Source organism: Phyllobates terribilis, unplaced genomic scaffold (assembly GCF_046119375.1).
Source record: "Phyllobates terribilis strain yellow unplaced genomic scaffold, ASM4611937v1 Scaffold_3__8_contigs__length_932513732, whole genome shotgun sequence".
NCBI lineage: Eukaryota > Metazoa > Chordata > Amphibia > Anura > Dendrobatidae > Phyllobates > Phyllobates terribilis.
This window is the reverse complement of record NW_027362763.1, coordinates 333,922,426-333,935,583: the sequence shown is the minus strand read 5'-3', so window position 1 is coordinate 333,935,583 and position 13,158 is coordinate 333,922,426. Positions and strand designations below refer to the sequence as shown.

The following is a 13,158-nucleotide window of genomic DNA, read 5'->3' as shown; positions in this document are numbered from 1 at the left end:
GGCTGTGTCTGTTTATAGCATACTTTTAACTCTCAAACTAATTACTAAACTAATGTGTATGAAGATCTCAAAGTGTAACCGCGTTTTAATTTTATTTTTATTTCATAAATCAATAGTACACATGAAAATAAGCAACTTTGTAATGTATCTTATCAGAGAAATTCACTTCTTCTGCCTCTGAGAATGATCATTCTGTTTTCAGTGAAGACAGTTGTTACTGCGGAGATTCTATGGAGAAGGGAGGAGCTAGAAGCAGAGCTCCTCCCCCTTCCCTCTACTTAAAATCCTATCAGTAGACACGGTCATCTCCTATCTCAGTAATGTAAAAATCTGTCTTCACTGAAGACGGATTTTTTTCCCTGCAATGAGAATTTTGAGAATGAATTATCAGTCATAGCAAGGATAGAAGATGATTTCTCTGATAAGATATGAGATGACTGTTGTTACTGATAGGATTTCTCTGATTGATTATTTTCATGTGTAATATTGATTTCTGAAATAAAAATGAAAACGGCGGTTACTCTTTAGGACTGCTTTCACACACGTGGCCCGATTGCGTCTTTTTCTAAGCGATCGCAGTACTTCTGTGACATATTTCCAGCGATTTTGGAAGGTCGCATCAAAACAATGCATTTTGATGTACTGGTGGCAAAAACTGCAATGCTGCCGCAATGTGAAATGCCCCCATAGGGACGCCATAGACAATAGAAAGTTGTTTGGCTGATTATTTGGCCAATCAGCTATATCTCCCGACTCTTGAAGACTCGGTGGTAGGAGTCCTTCTGTGTTCTATCTGAGAACATAATGACCCTGATCTCCCCCAACATCACCTGTCTGGGGATAGTTGGGAGGCCGCAATACACATAGACTATCAGCCAACGTTAGTCTATTGTGTATGGGGGAGGCCTATTGTCTGTTCTTGCATGGTGCTTTAATGGTTAATATCATTGTAATTAGTTTTAGTGATGATGGGTAGATTCTGTGCCTTCTCTTTGTGCTGCTATTTTACCCAATATCCTATGCAATTTGTAACAGAATCACTCTGTTCCCGACATTAGGTATTTATAAACCTGATCTTTCCACAAGCCTAAGACAAATATCACAATACCTAAGAAGATTAAACTGCATGACATATTTTTGTTGTTTTAAATGAAATTACAGCTTATCGTGAAGCTTAATGTCCCATTGTTCGTGTCTTCCTTGTGTTTGTCTGATCTATAAAGTCTGTTTATTCAGTAATGGTAGACTTCTATGCTGGATTATTATACACTTTGTTTGGGAAATGTGTATCTGTTAGCCCAATTGGGGACAAAGAGGAGTTAAAAAATTATACGTAAAGTGAGACTAGAGGAAGAGCTAGGGGAATATTCACCCCAGTAGGCTCATGCCATTGTTCTTTGTGCTTCTGCATAACCCACAGTACCAATATATTCATCAAACAGAATGGATCAATCAGCTTAGCCTACTCCTCAAACCGCCATAATTTTTATTTCATAAATCCATAGTACACATGAATATAAAATGCTTTGTAATATATCTTATCAGAGAAATATTCTTCTTTGTCCTCTTGGACTGATACTTCATTCTAAATATTCTCAATTCACAGGTAAAATCTGTATTCAGTGAAGCAGATTGCTACGTTACTGATATAGGAGATGGCAGTTGCTACTAATAAGATTATATGTAGAGGGGGGTAAATACTTTTATGCCCAAAAATGACAAAAGTATTCTCTGAGTGATACCTTTATTGGCTAACCAGAAAAAATATATTTCCAATCTTTCAGAGCCCAGGAGATCCTTCTTTAGGCCCGGTTTACACACAATATAATTTTTTATTTTAGGTCATGTAGAGGGGAGGTAACAGGAGGAGGGAGGAGCTGTGCTTATAGCTCCTCTCTTCATCTCCCCTCTATATAAAATCTTATCAGTAGTAACTGCCATCTCCTATCTCAGTTATGTAAAAATCTGTCTTCACTGATCACAGATTTAGCCCCAGAATTGAGAACTTTTAAAAAAAATAATCCGTCTTGGCAGAGAAAGAAGCAGATTTTTCTGATAAGATATATTACAAAGTTACTTATTTTTATGTGGATTTATTAAATAAAAATTAAATCAACAGTTGATCTTTAAGTTATTAGCAAAAAGAAAGGATAATTATGGTTTACTTTTAGAAAAATATAGATAACATGGCCAGTAATGATGTGACAAGATACAGATTAGCAATTCTGGAGCATGTTTCGTATAACTCTACATTTGTGCTTTTTGTGTTAGTCCTCATGAACATATTTGAATTAATTGACAACTAGGTGTTATCATTCTATTTGTCATAGAGGTGGTGTGTCCTTACACAGTTTGATGTTGTACTATATCAAAGTGTGAAGGGACACACCCCAGATGGTAACACCTACTTATCAATTTATTTATACATTTCTAAAAAGAATAACAGAGTAATCACAGTATGCAAATGCTAAGAAAAGATTTGCAAAACCGTTAGTTTAGGAAAAATATGTGTGTGGCACCCCAGGGGTCTGGTTTTCCACAGTAATGTAATGTTATGTCTGAGAGCAGGTGGGAGGTCCTTTGGTCAGGGATCCTGTGCATGCCACACCTCCTGCCCAGTCTTGGGAGGGGAAGAACTTCCCCTGTATAAACCCGGGGCTGAGGCAGGGTGAGTGAGACAAGGAGAGTGGAGACAAGAAGCAGCATAGGAAACAGCAGAGTTACAAGGAGTCAGGGGCTGGCAGCTGCAGAGCTCGCCCTGACTAAGAAGATTCTTTACCGGACCCGGAGTCCGAGGCTGTGGGGACTAACTCCTACCCAGCAGCAGAATCCGTCAGGCAGGGGATTTCAGGTCCTCTGGCCCAGAAGCCCGAAGGCACGGTCACACGCGTGGGACCAGCACCGCCATCGTGGAGCGGAAGCCATTAGAAGGCCCCGAGTCACCGGCCATACGGGTGAGCACCACACGGTACACTCAGGGACGTGGGCTACTTACATCAGCTTCTAGCAAGGTAGCCAGAAGAGTACAGTCAGTTTGGGAGGCCTACAACTACGCCTGGCCAGGGGAGATCCCATCTGCTCAAAGACTGACCAGGCCCCGTTTGCTAGCAAGTACTCCGGGAGGGTCTGTCGTTGTTACCAGTAAAGACCCTGAACTACACCGTACCGTCTCTGAGTGGTTCCTGCTACCCCCATCATCCACGTCGGCTGCCCTGAGGCCATACCCCTCCCGTTGGGGGTTATACTATCACGCTGCACAATCCTACCACCGGCCTCAGCGGTCTGCCCTGCAGCAGCAGCTTCCTGGCTGCACTCAACGGGTGGCGTAGTCATCAACTATTTACTACTAATAGACTGCCGTCTAGTTTGACTCCCTGGGCACGGACCGGGTCACCGCCACGAGACTACAACCCTCCACTGATCCGGCTCCGGGTAGGCTCCCGCGTGCGCAACGCAGCGCGACACAGGCCCAGGGGCGCGTCAACTTTGGCGTAGTCGGCAGGATTTCGTGCCCGCAACCACCGGGTACTGCGTGCCTGAAAAGCAAAGACTGTTCAAACTTACCAGTGGTGAAGATTTCCGCTATCCGTGGAGGTTTCCCGCCATCCGGCGCCATCTTCTACCTTCTTCCCGCCATCCGCGAAGTTTTCCCGCCATCCGGCGCCATCTTCGACCTTCTTCCCGCCATCCGTGGAGTTTTCCCGCCATTGGACGCCATCTTGAGGACGCCGCGCGGGAAGAAGAGGGGCGTGGACTCCGAAAGCGCGCGAGAACTGAAGCCCCGCCTCACGTCCGGACGTTGCGTAAGGTCCTGGAAGGAGCCCAGCAGACGCCGACGTCACCGGAGCGCGACGGAAGGTCCTCAACCCTGACGATCCACTGCGGAGCCGCGGCCTACGGAACAGGATCATCGCAAGGTAGGCCACGGTCCACTAGGGGGGAGGAAGATGTCGGATACGGAGGAGAGCTTCACTGCCTCAACCCCCGCCAGCGCTACCGCTGCTGCAGTTATGCCCTTCACCATGCCCTATATCCCGGGAGCAGCCTGGCTACCCCAGTACTCAGGGGAGTCACATACCCTTTTTGACTTTAGAGAAAAGCTGGATAGCCTCTTCCATGTGTACCCCCTCACAGAAGAGCAAAAAGTGAGCATCCTGGTGGCCCAACTAACCGGGGCAGCCAAAAGGGAAGTAAAATCCTGGCCACCTGGGAGGAAGACTGTCGCAGGGATACTAACCCGGCTGAAGGACACCTTTGATACCCGCACCTCAGCCGAGATTAAGCTTAGATTCTACGGGTGCAAGCAGCGAGCGCATGAGAGTATAAGGGACTATGCACTAAACCTACAAGAGGCCCTGAGGGCCATAAAGCAGACCGACCCTGATGGGGTGGAAAACGAGGACAGGCTATTGACTGAACAATTTATAGAGGGTTTATATTGCAATGCCCACCGAACCCAGTTGCGGGCAATGGCCTTACAGGATCCCCATCTGGACTTTGCACAGTTCAAGGATAGAGCTATCCGGGTGCTCCGAGAACCAGCACCGGGTGGCGTTGTTACCCACAGGCGCCCAGCTATCACTTACCACCAGGAGGCGGCGCCCTTGTCGGCAGGGCCTGTGGGAGCTGATGCGCAGGCTTTGGACAATGACCCGGCTCCAGACCTACACCATCAGGTCCAAGAGCTAGCTAAGAGCGTTGCTGCGCTAACCCGAACTGTGCAGTCTTTACAGGTTTCCACCCCAGGGAAGATCCAGCTGGCATCCGGACCGGAGGACATCCCGTGGCGTCGACCAAGGAGGACCCCACCGGCCAGAGGAAGACCCAGTGACCGATACAGCGAGGACGGACGACCCATCTGCCGCCGCTGCAATCAACCCGGACATATGGAAAGGTACTGTTCTTTAAACGGGCACAACCTGGGGTAGAGGGCCAACCCCCAGGAAAAAGATCACCAGGCCCATCGAACTGGCGCGACAGATATGTGGGAGGACGTCCAGTCTTGCCTGTGGTACTGGATGGCATTCCCATGAGTGCCCTACTGGATACCGGGTCACAGGTCACCACCATCCCGTACGTGCTCTTCAAGCAGTACTGGAATGACTCGGATATTACCCGCTACCCTGACGACGACTTGAGTATCATCGCCAGCAATGGCCAGCCCGTGCCACAGATCGGATTTAAAGAGGTGACCCTCAAAATCGGTAGAGTCGAACTGGCCGCACAGGGACTGATCATTGTAGATATTGATAAACATGAGAGTCACCCAAAAATAACTCTAGGAACTAACGTAATTGAAAATTGTCTTGCAGAGGTGATTTTCCTTTTACAGCAGGTTGCCAAGAACGCCAGCTCCGGCGAGCAGCGGGTGCTCCAGAAAGAGATCCGGGCACTGATGCAACGGCAACAAGTGGAACTCTCCGGCGGTGAGATTGGTAGCGTAAGAATGTGTGACCCTTTTCCTATTGCCATGCCCCCAAAAAGTGAAATGATGATTTGGTGCCGGGCAGCTATTGGTCTGAGAGGTAGAGATTACCAGGCAATGGTAGAACCAGTTTACTCAGACAGTAGGCCCACCATTTTGACAGCACGGGGGGTGGTCAATGTACGCCATGGGAGGGTGCCCATTCGCATAATAAATATCGGGGAGAGGGAAGTGTACCTGCCCCGGTATGCCACGCTAGCCAAATTATATACCACTAATCAAAATTCTATACAATCTGTGGAACCCTTGCCTCCATCTCACCCGGAGGAAGGTAACGGCTCTAAGAAAGACATGGAGGACTGGTGTCAGCAACTACATTTGGGTACTGATTCCACTCCCTCACATCAGAAACAAGGAGTCTATCGGGTGGTTCAAGAGTATGAGAGAGTGTTTAGTAAACACCCGTTAGACTTCGGGCGAGTCAAGGGGGTAGAACACCGCATCCCCACGGGAGATCATCCTCCCATAAAAGAGAGGTATCGACCCGTACCCCCTGCACATTACCAACACGCCAAGGGGATGCTTAGAGACATGAAGGAGGCTGGGGTAATCCGGGATAGCTGTAGCCCCTGGGCAGCCCCACTAGTTTTAGTCAAAAAGAAAGACAACACCATGAGGATGTGTGTAGATTACCGGAAAATCAACCGTATCACACACAAGGATGCGTACCCCTTACCAAGGATAGAGGAGTCATTGGCTGCTTTAAGATCTGCTAACTTCTTCTCTACCTTGGATCTCACTAGCGGGTACTGGCAGGTTCCTGTAGCAGAGGCGGACCGGGAGAAGACCGCATTCACCACCCCGATGGGACTTAGCGAGTTCACCTGCATGCCGTTCGGACTCTGCAACGCCCCAGGAACCTTCCAACGATTAATGGAGTGCTGTCTGGGCCACAGAAACTTCGAGACGGTCCTGTTGTACCTGGACGATGTCATCGTATACTCCAAAACTTATGAGGACCACCTGAAACACCTGGCGGAGGTGTTCGAAGCTCTGGCGAGTTACGGACTAAAGGTGAAACCCTCCAAGTGTCACCTCCTGAAACCAAAGGTGCAATACCTGGGACACGTGGTGAGCGCTTACGGAGTGGCTCCCGACCCCGATAAGATCACCGCAATTAAGGGATGGCCAAGCCCCTCCAGCGTAAAAGAAGTGCGGCAGTTCCTAGGGTTGGTAGGCTACTACCGAAGGTTTATTCCCGGTTTCACCAAAAAGGCAGCGCCTATGCAGGACCTCCTGATAGGCCAGTCCCGAAAGGCCAAGAACCAGAAGCCGCCCTTCAAATGGGAAGAGCTAGAAGAAGAGTCCTTCCGCCAGCTGAAGATGGCCCTCACGGGGGATGAAATCTTGGCGTACCCGGACTATAGCCAGCCCTTCATCCTCTACACCGACGCCAGTAACATCGGGCTAGGAGCCGTACTGTCCCAGATTCAGCAGGGGAGAGAACGAGTAATCTCCTATGCCAGCCGAAAACTGCGACCCACCGAAAGGAACCCCGAGAATTACAGCTCATTTAAGCTAGAGTTCCTGGCCGTGGTATGGGCAGTCACCGAGCGCTTTAGGCATTACCTCGCTTCTTCCCGGTTCACCGTATACACGGATAACAACCCGTTGACACACCTGGACACGGCAAGACTCGGTGCCCTGGAGCAGAGGTGGATGGCCCGTCTGTCCAACTACGAGTTCACAATCAAATACCGGGCAGGACGCTCCAGTACTAACGCGGATGCCCTGTCCAGGATGCCCAACCTGCCGGACGAAGGAGAAGATCCGGAGGGACTGGAAGAAGTTGAACTCCCTGCGTTCCACCGTCATGGGACTATCCAGTATTCCCACCGGGTAAGGGGTAAGCAGGCTGCTACGTTGAACCCCTTACTCCACTACAACTGGGCGGAAACGCAAGACAGCGACCCTGCCGTCCGACTGGTGAAGGAGATGCTGACTCGGCCGGAGGCTCGCCTTGAACCAGACGCTCCGGAGGAAGCCAAACAACTATGGGCGGAGAAGAGTCGACTATTCCTTTACAAGGGGAAGTTGTGCCGCAGAATGGTCAACTCCCGGACGCATGAACTACTCTGGCAAGTAGTGGTGCCACGAAGAGACGCAGCCATGGTGATGGAGGCATACCACGACGGAGCTGGACACTTCGGGTGGAAGAAGCTGGAGTTCCTGCTGCGCGAGCGATTCCACTGGGTAGGCATGAGGGGAACCATTGAGAAGTGGTGCAGAGACTGTGGCCCGTGCAACCTGAGAAGGAAGGACCGCGCCAGCCAGAAGACTCCCCTGCAGTCCATCGTCACCCGGCAACCGTTGGAACTGGTAGCCTTGGATCATGTAAAACTGACCCCAAGCAGAAGTGGCTACGTCTACGCGTTAACCATCGTGGATCATTACTCCCGGTTTCTGGTTGTCGTCCCCGTCAAGGACTTAACGGCTCAAACAGCAGCTAGAGCCTTCCAGCAGCACTTTTGCCGTCCACACGGGTACCCGGACCAAGTGCTGACGGACCAGGGACCTGCCTTTGAAGCGGAGGTCTTCCAGGAATTCTGCAATCTGTATGGCTGCCGGAAGATAAGGACGACACCCTACCATCCGCAGACTAATGGACTTTGTGAAAAAATGAACCAGGTGGTGATGGATCTTCTAAAAACGTTACCCCTGGAAGAACGCAGTCTGTGGCCTGAAAAGTTGCCCGATCTGGTGGACCTATACAACCACATCCCGGTAGGTTCCACCAACTGTACCCCGGCTTATCTAATGAGGGCAAGACCTGGTAAGTTACCTGTTGACCTGGAAATGGGAGTCCTGACACCCGAGGACACTTCACCAGAAACAGACTGGGACACAGAGAGGCAGCAGCAGTACCGGAGAGTACAGGAGAGCGTGGAGCGAAGTCTCTGTCAGGCTAGGGAAAGACAAGAGAAAACTTACAACCAGTATGCTCCCGCTGTTCCCCTGGTACCCGGAGAGCAGGTCTTGAAGAGGAAGAGACGGCTCCACAAGTTGGACGACCAGTGGGAGAAGGACCCGTACACCGTACTGCCCTCAAGCCACGAAAACCCGAAGGTCTGTACCATCAGTAAAGACGGAGGGGAAACCACAGCCATTGTATCCCGGGACCACCTGAAGAAGTGTCCCGAACAACTGAGGAACCCTGAAGAGGAACAAGAAGACCATCGACCCGTAGAGGAAAGGGAAGATATGGTTAGTACCGTGCTCGGGGACTTCCCTCGGTCTTGGACTCAAGTCAATGGTGCAGTTGTGGTACCCGTACTCACCTTCCTCCAACCATCATCCCAAGAACCTACGGAGCAACGGGTAGAGCTGGAAGAACAGCCGGTCCAGGAGGCAGAAGACTCCACACGAGTAGAACAGGAGAATCAACCCTCTGCTTATAGTGAGCCTGCCGTACCCCTAGTGAGACAAAGAGCCGGTAGACAGCTGCCCAGTTTACCCTTGACAGCTCCTACACCCTGTAGTTCAGGGCCAGACAGTCAGCTCCGTAGGTCCACTAGGGCCACTAGAGGCCAGTTACCCGCACGCTGGAGAATTTGAAGTGTAAAAATAGTTTTATTTATGTTTATCTGTGTATTGTTGCTTGTGTATAATTTTGTGTTTCCAGTTGTTTTTAGGAAACCTTGGTGGATTTACCGGGAATCCTTGTATATAGTTGGAGCGTAACCCAGGATGGACTAGAGACTGTTAAGGACTCGGGGTAGGACAGACCCCTACCTGGTTACGTCTCCCTGTGTTGGTGAAATGGACACCTTTGCTTTTCTTCAAAGACTGCATCCGGTTGCGGACACGCCGTAACCATCTTATGTGTTTTTCTTATAGTATTGTTATTGTTATACTTTGTTATGTTTTTCTAAATGTGTTTAGTCCCGGAGTACTAAATTTCACTAGGGGGGAATGTGGCACCCCAGGGGTCTGGTTTTCCACAGTAATGTAATGTTATGTCTGAGAGCAGGTGGGAGGTCCTTTGGTCAGGGATCCTGTGCATGCCACACCTCCTGCCCAGTCTTGGGAGGGGAAGAACTTCCCCTGTATAAACCCGGGGCTGAGGCAGGGTGAGTGAGACAAGGAGAGTGGAGACAAGAAGCAGCATAGGAAACAGCAGAGTTACAAGGAGTCAGGGGCTGGCAGCTGCAGAGCTCGCCCTGACTAAGAAGATTCTTTACCGGACCCGGAGTCCGAGGCTGTGGGGACTAACTCCTACCCAGCAGCAGAATCCGTCAGGCAGGGGATTTCAGGTCCTCTGGCCCAGAAGCCCGAAGGCACGGTCACACGCGTGGGACCAGCACCGCCATCGTGGAGCGGAAGCCATTAGAAGGCCCCGAGTCACCGGCCATACGGGTGAGCACCACACGGTACACTCAGGGACGTGGGCTACTTACATCAGCTTCTAGCAAGGTAGCCAGAAGAGTACAGTCAGTTTGGGAGGCCTACAACTACGCCTGGCCAGGGGAGATCCCATCTGCTCAAAGACTGACCAGGCCCCGTTTGCTAGCAAGTACTCCGGGAGGGTCTGTCGTTGTTACCAGTAAAGACCCTGAACTACACCGTACCGTCTCTGAGTGGTTCCTGCTACCCCCATCATCCACGTCGGCTGCCCTGAGGCCATACCCCTCCCGTTGGGGGTTATACTATCACGCTGCACAATCCTACCACCGGCCTCAGCGGTCTGCCCTGCAGCAGCAGCTTCCTGGCTGCACTCAACGGGTGACGTAGTCATCAACTATTTACTACTAATAGACTGCCGTCTAGTTTGACTCCCTGGGCACGGACCGGGTCACCGCCACGAGACTACAACCCTCCACTGATCCGGCTCCGGGTAGGCTCCCGCGTGCGCAACGCAGCGCGACACAGGCCCAGGGGCGCGTCATGTGTACTTATTAAAAACATGTATGGAGTGGTGATCGGACCTCTTTAATAACCACCTCCTGTTTTTCTTACTGAGTCACATTTTACTCCAGTTCATGCATTCTCATTTTATGGACCAAGTTATTCTGCAGAGCAATATGAAAATCTTTGCAAAAAAATTAAGATACAGTACAGACCAAAAGTTTGGACACACCTTCTCATTTAAAGATTTTTTGGTATTTTCATGACTATGAAAATTGTACATTCACACTGAAGGCATCAAAACTATGAATTAACACATGTGGAATTATATACTTAACAAAAAAGTGTGAAACAACGGAAAATATGTCTTATATTCTAGGTTCTTCAAAGCAGCCACCTTTTGCTTTGATGACTGCTTTGCACACTCTTGGCATTCTCTTGATGAGCTTCAAGAGGTAGTCACCGGAAATGGTCTTCCAACAATCTTGAAGGGGTTCCCAGAGATGCTTAGCACTTGTTGGCCCTTTTGCCTTCACTCTGCGGTCCAGCTCACCCCAAACCATCTCGATTGGGTTCAGGTCTGGTGACTGTGGAGGCCAGGTCATCTGGCGTAGCTTCCCATCACTCTCCTTCTTGGTCAAATAGCCCTTAAACAGCCTGGAGGTGTGTTTGGGGTCATTGTCCTGTTGAAAAATAAATGATGGTCCAACTAAACGCAAACCGGATGGAATAGCATGCCGCTGCAAGATGCTGTGGTAGTCATGCTGGTTCAGTATGCCTTCAATTTTGAATAAATCCCCAACAGTGTCACCAGCAAAGCACCCCCACACCATTACACCTCCTCCTCCATGCTTCACGGTGGGAACCAGGCATGTAGAGTCCATCCGTTCACCTTTTCTGCGTCGCACAAAGAAACAGTGGTTGGAACCAAAGATCTCAAATTTGGACTCATCAGACCAAAGCACAGATTTCCACTGGTCTAATATCCATTCCTTGTGTTCTTTAGCCCAAACAAGTCTTTTGTTGCCTGTCCTTAGCAGTGGTTTCATAGCAGCTATTTTACCATGAAGGCCTGCTGCACAAAGTCTCCTCTTAACAGTTGTTGTAGAGATGTGTCTGCTGCTAGAACTCTGTGTGGCATTGACCTGGTCTCTAATCTGAGCTGCTGTTAACCTGCGATTTCTGAGGCTGGTGACTCGGATAAACTTATCCTCAGAAGCAGAGGTGACTCTTGGTCTTCCTTTTCTGGGGCAGTCCTCATGTGAGCCAGTTTCTTTGTGGCGCTTGATGGTTTTTGCAACTGCACTTGGGGACACTTTCAAAGTTTTCCCAATTTTTCGCACTGACTGACCTTCATTTCTTAAAGTAATGATAGCCACTCATTTTTCTTTACTTAGCTGCTTTTTTCTTGCCATAATACAACTTCTAACAGTCTATTTAGTAGGACTATCAGCTGTGTATCCACCAGACTTCTGCACAACACAACTGATGGTCCCAACCCCATTTATAAGGCAAGAAGTCCCACTTATTAAACCTGACAGGGCACACCTGTGAAGTGAAAACCATTTCCGGTGACTACTTCTTGAAGATCATCAAGAGAATGCCAAGAGTGTGCAAAGAAGTCATCAAAGCAAAAGGTGTCTACTTTGAAGAACCTAGAATATAAGACATATATTTTCAGTTGTTTCACACTTTTCTGTTAACTATATAATTCCACATGTGTTAATTCATAGTTTTGATGACTTCAGTGTGATTGTACAATTTTCATAGTCATGAAAATACAGAAAAATCTTTAAATGAGAAGGTGTGTCCAAACTTTTGGTCTGTACTGTATATGGTATTATTATTATTTATTATTATTATAGCACCATTTATTCCATTGCACTTTACATGTGAAAAAGGGGTATACGTACAAAAACAATTACAATGATCTTTAACAAAATGTCACGGCGACTGGTACAGGAAGAGCGAGGACCCTGCCCGCGAGGGCTCACAATCTACAAAGGATGGGTGAGGATATAGTAGGTGGGGGTAGAGCTGGTCGTGCAGCGGTATGGTGGAGCTGTTGTTACTGCAGGTTGTAGTCTTGTCGGAAGAGGTGAGTCTTCAGCTTCCTTTTGAAGGTTTCCACGGTAGGCGAGAGTCTGATATGTTGGGGTAGAAAGTTCCAGAGTAGGGGGGATGCACGGGAAAAATCTTGTATGCGATTGTGGGAAGAGGAGATAAGAGGGGAGTAGATAAGGAGATCTTGTGAGGATCGGAGGTTGCGTGCAGGTATGTACCGGTATTCAACAACTCACCCTGTTCTCATAGAAGTGATGATTAGTTTAAAAGAACCAATCTCATGAATCCCTCAACAAAAAAAGAAAAGAAAATCTATGTTTGGGTAAACTTTTAGAATCGTAAGAAAAAATAAAGTGTAGTAGAAAAAAAACTAAAAAAGGGAAAAAGACTCCATGATGTAACGGGGCATTTTCAAAAACTATGCTGTTTGATTATTGTAATTATTTGTTAAGACCTATTCCGATATCTGTATTTCTTCACGTATGGAATAAAAGTAACTAATGTCATCATTGTTTTGGAGCCAAGTATCATCAGTATTTGATCAGTTTTTACCATCAGTGTTTCACAAGTGATTTTTACATATGAGAAAAATAAATAAATGACAAAACTTCTCCTATCCTTTGCAATGTTAATCACGGACAGCACACGGACTGTACACTGATGCCTTCCATAAGCTGTCAGTGATCTTTACGAACCCATAGACTTGTATTTGTACTTTTCATCTGTGATGCTGGTAAAAAAAAGCGGACATGTTTCCATATTTT

The 13,158-nt window shown here is 48.4% G+C and overlaps 1 protein-coding gene across 3 annotated transcripts in view; it reads left to right on the top strand.

Annotated features, from left to right (window-relative positions):
- Positions 1–13,158, top strand: part of IL1RAP (interleukin 1 receptor accessory protein) — a 288,771-nt gene that overhangs the window by 234,274 nt on the left and 41,339 nt on the right. The window lies entirely within an intron of this gene.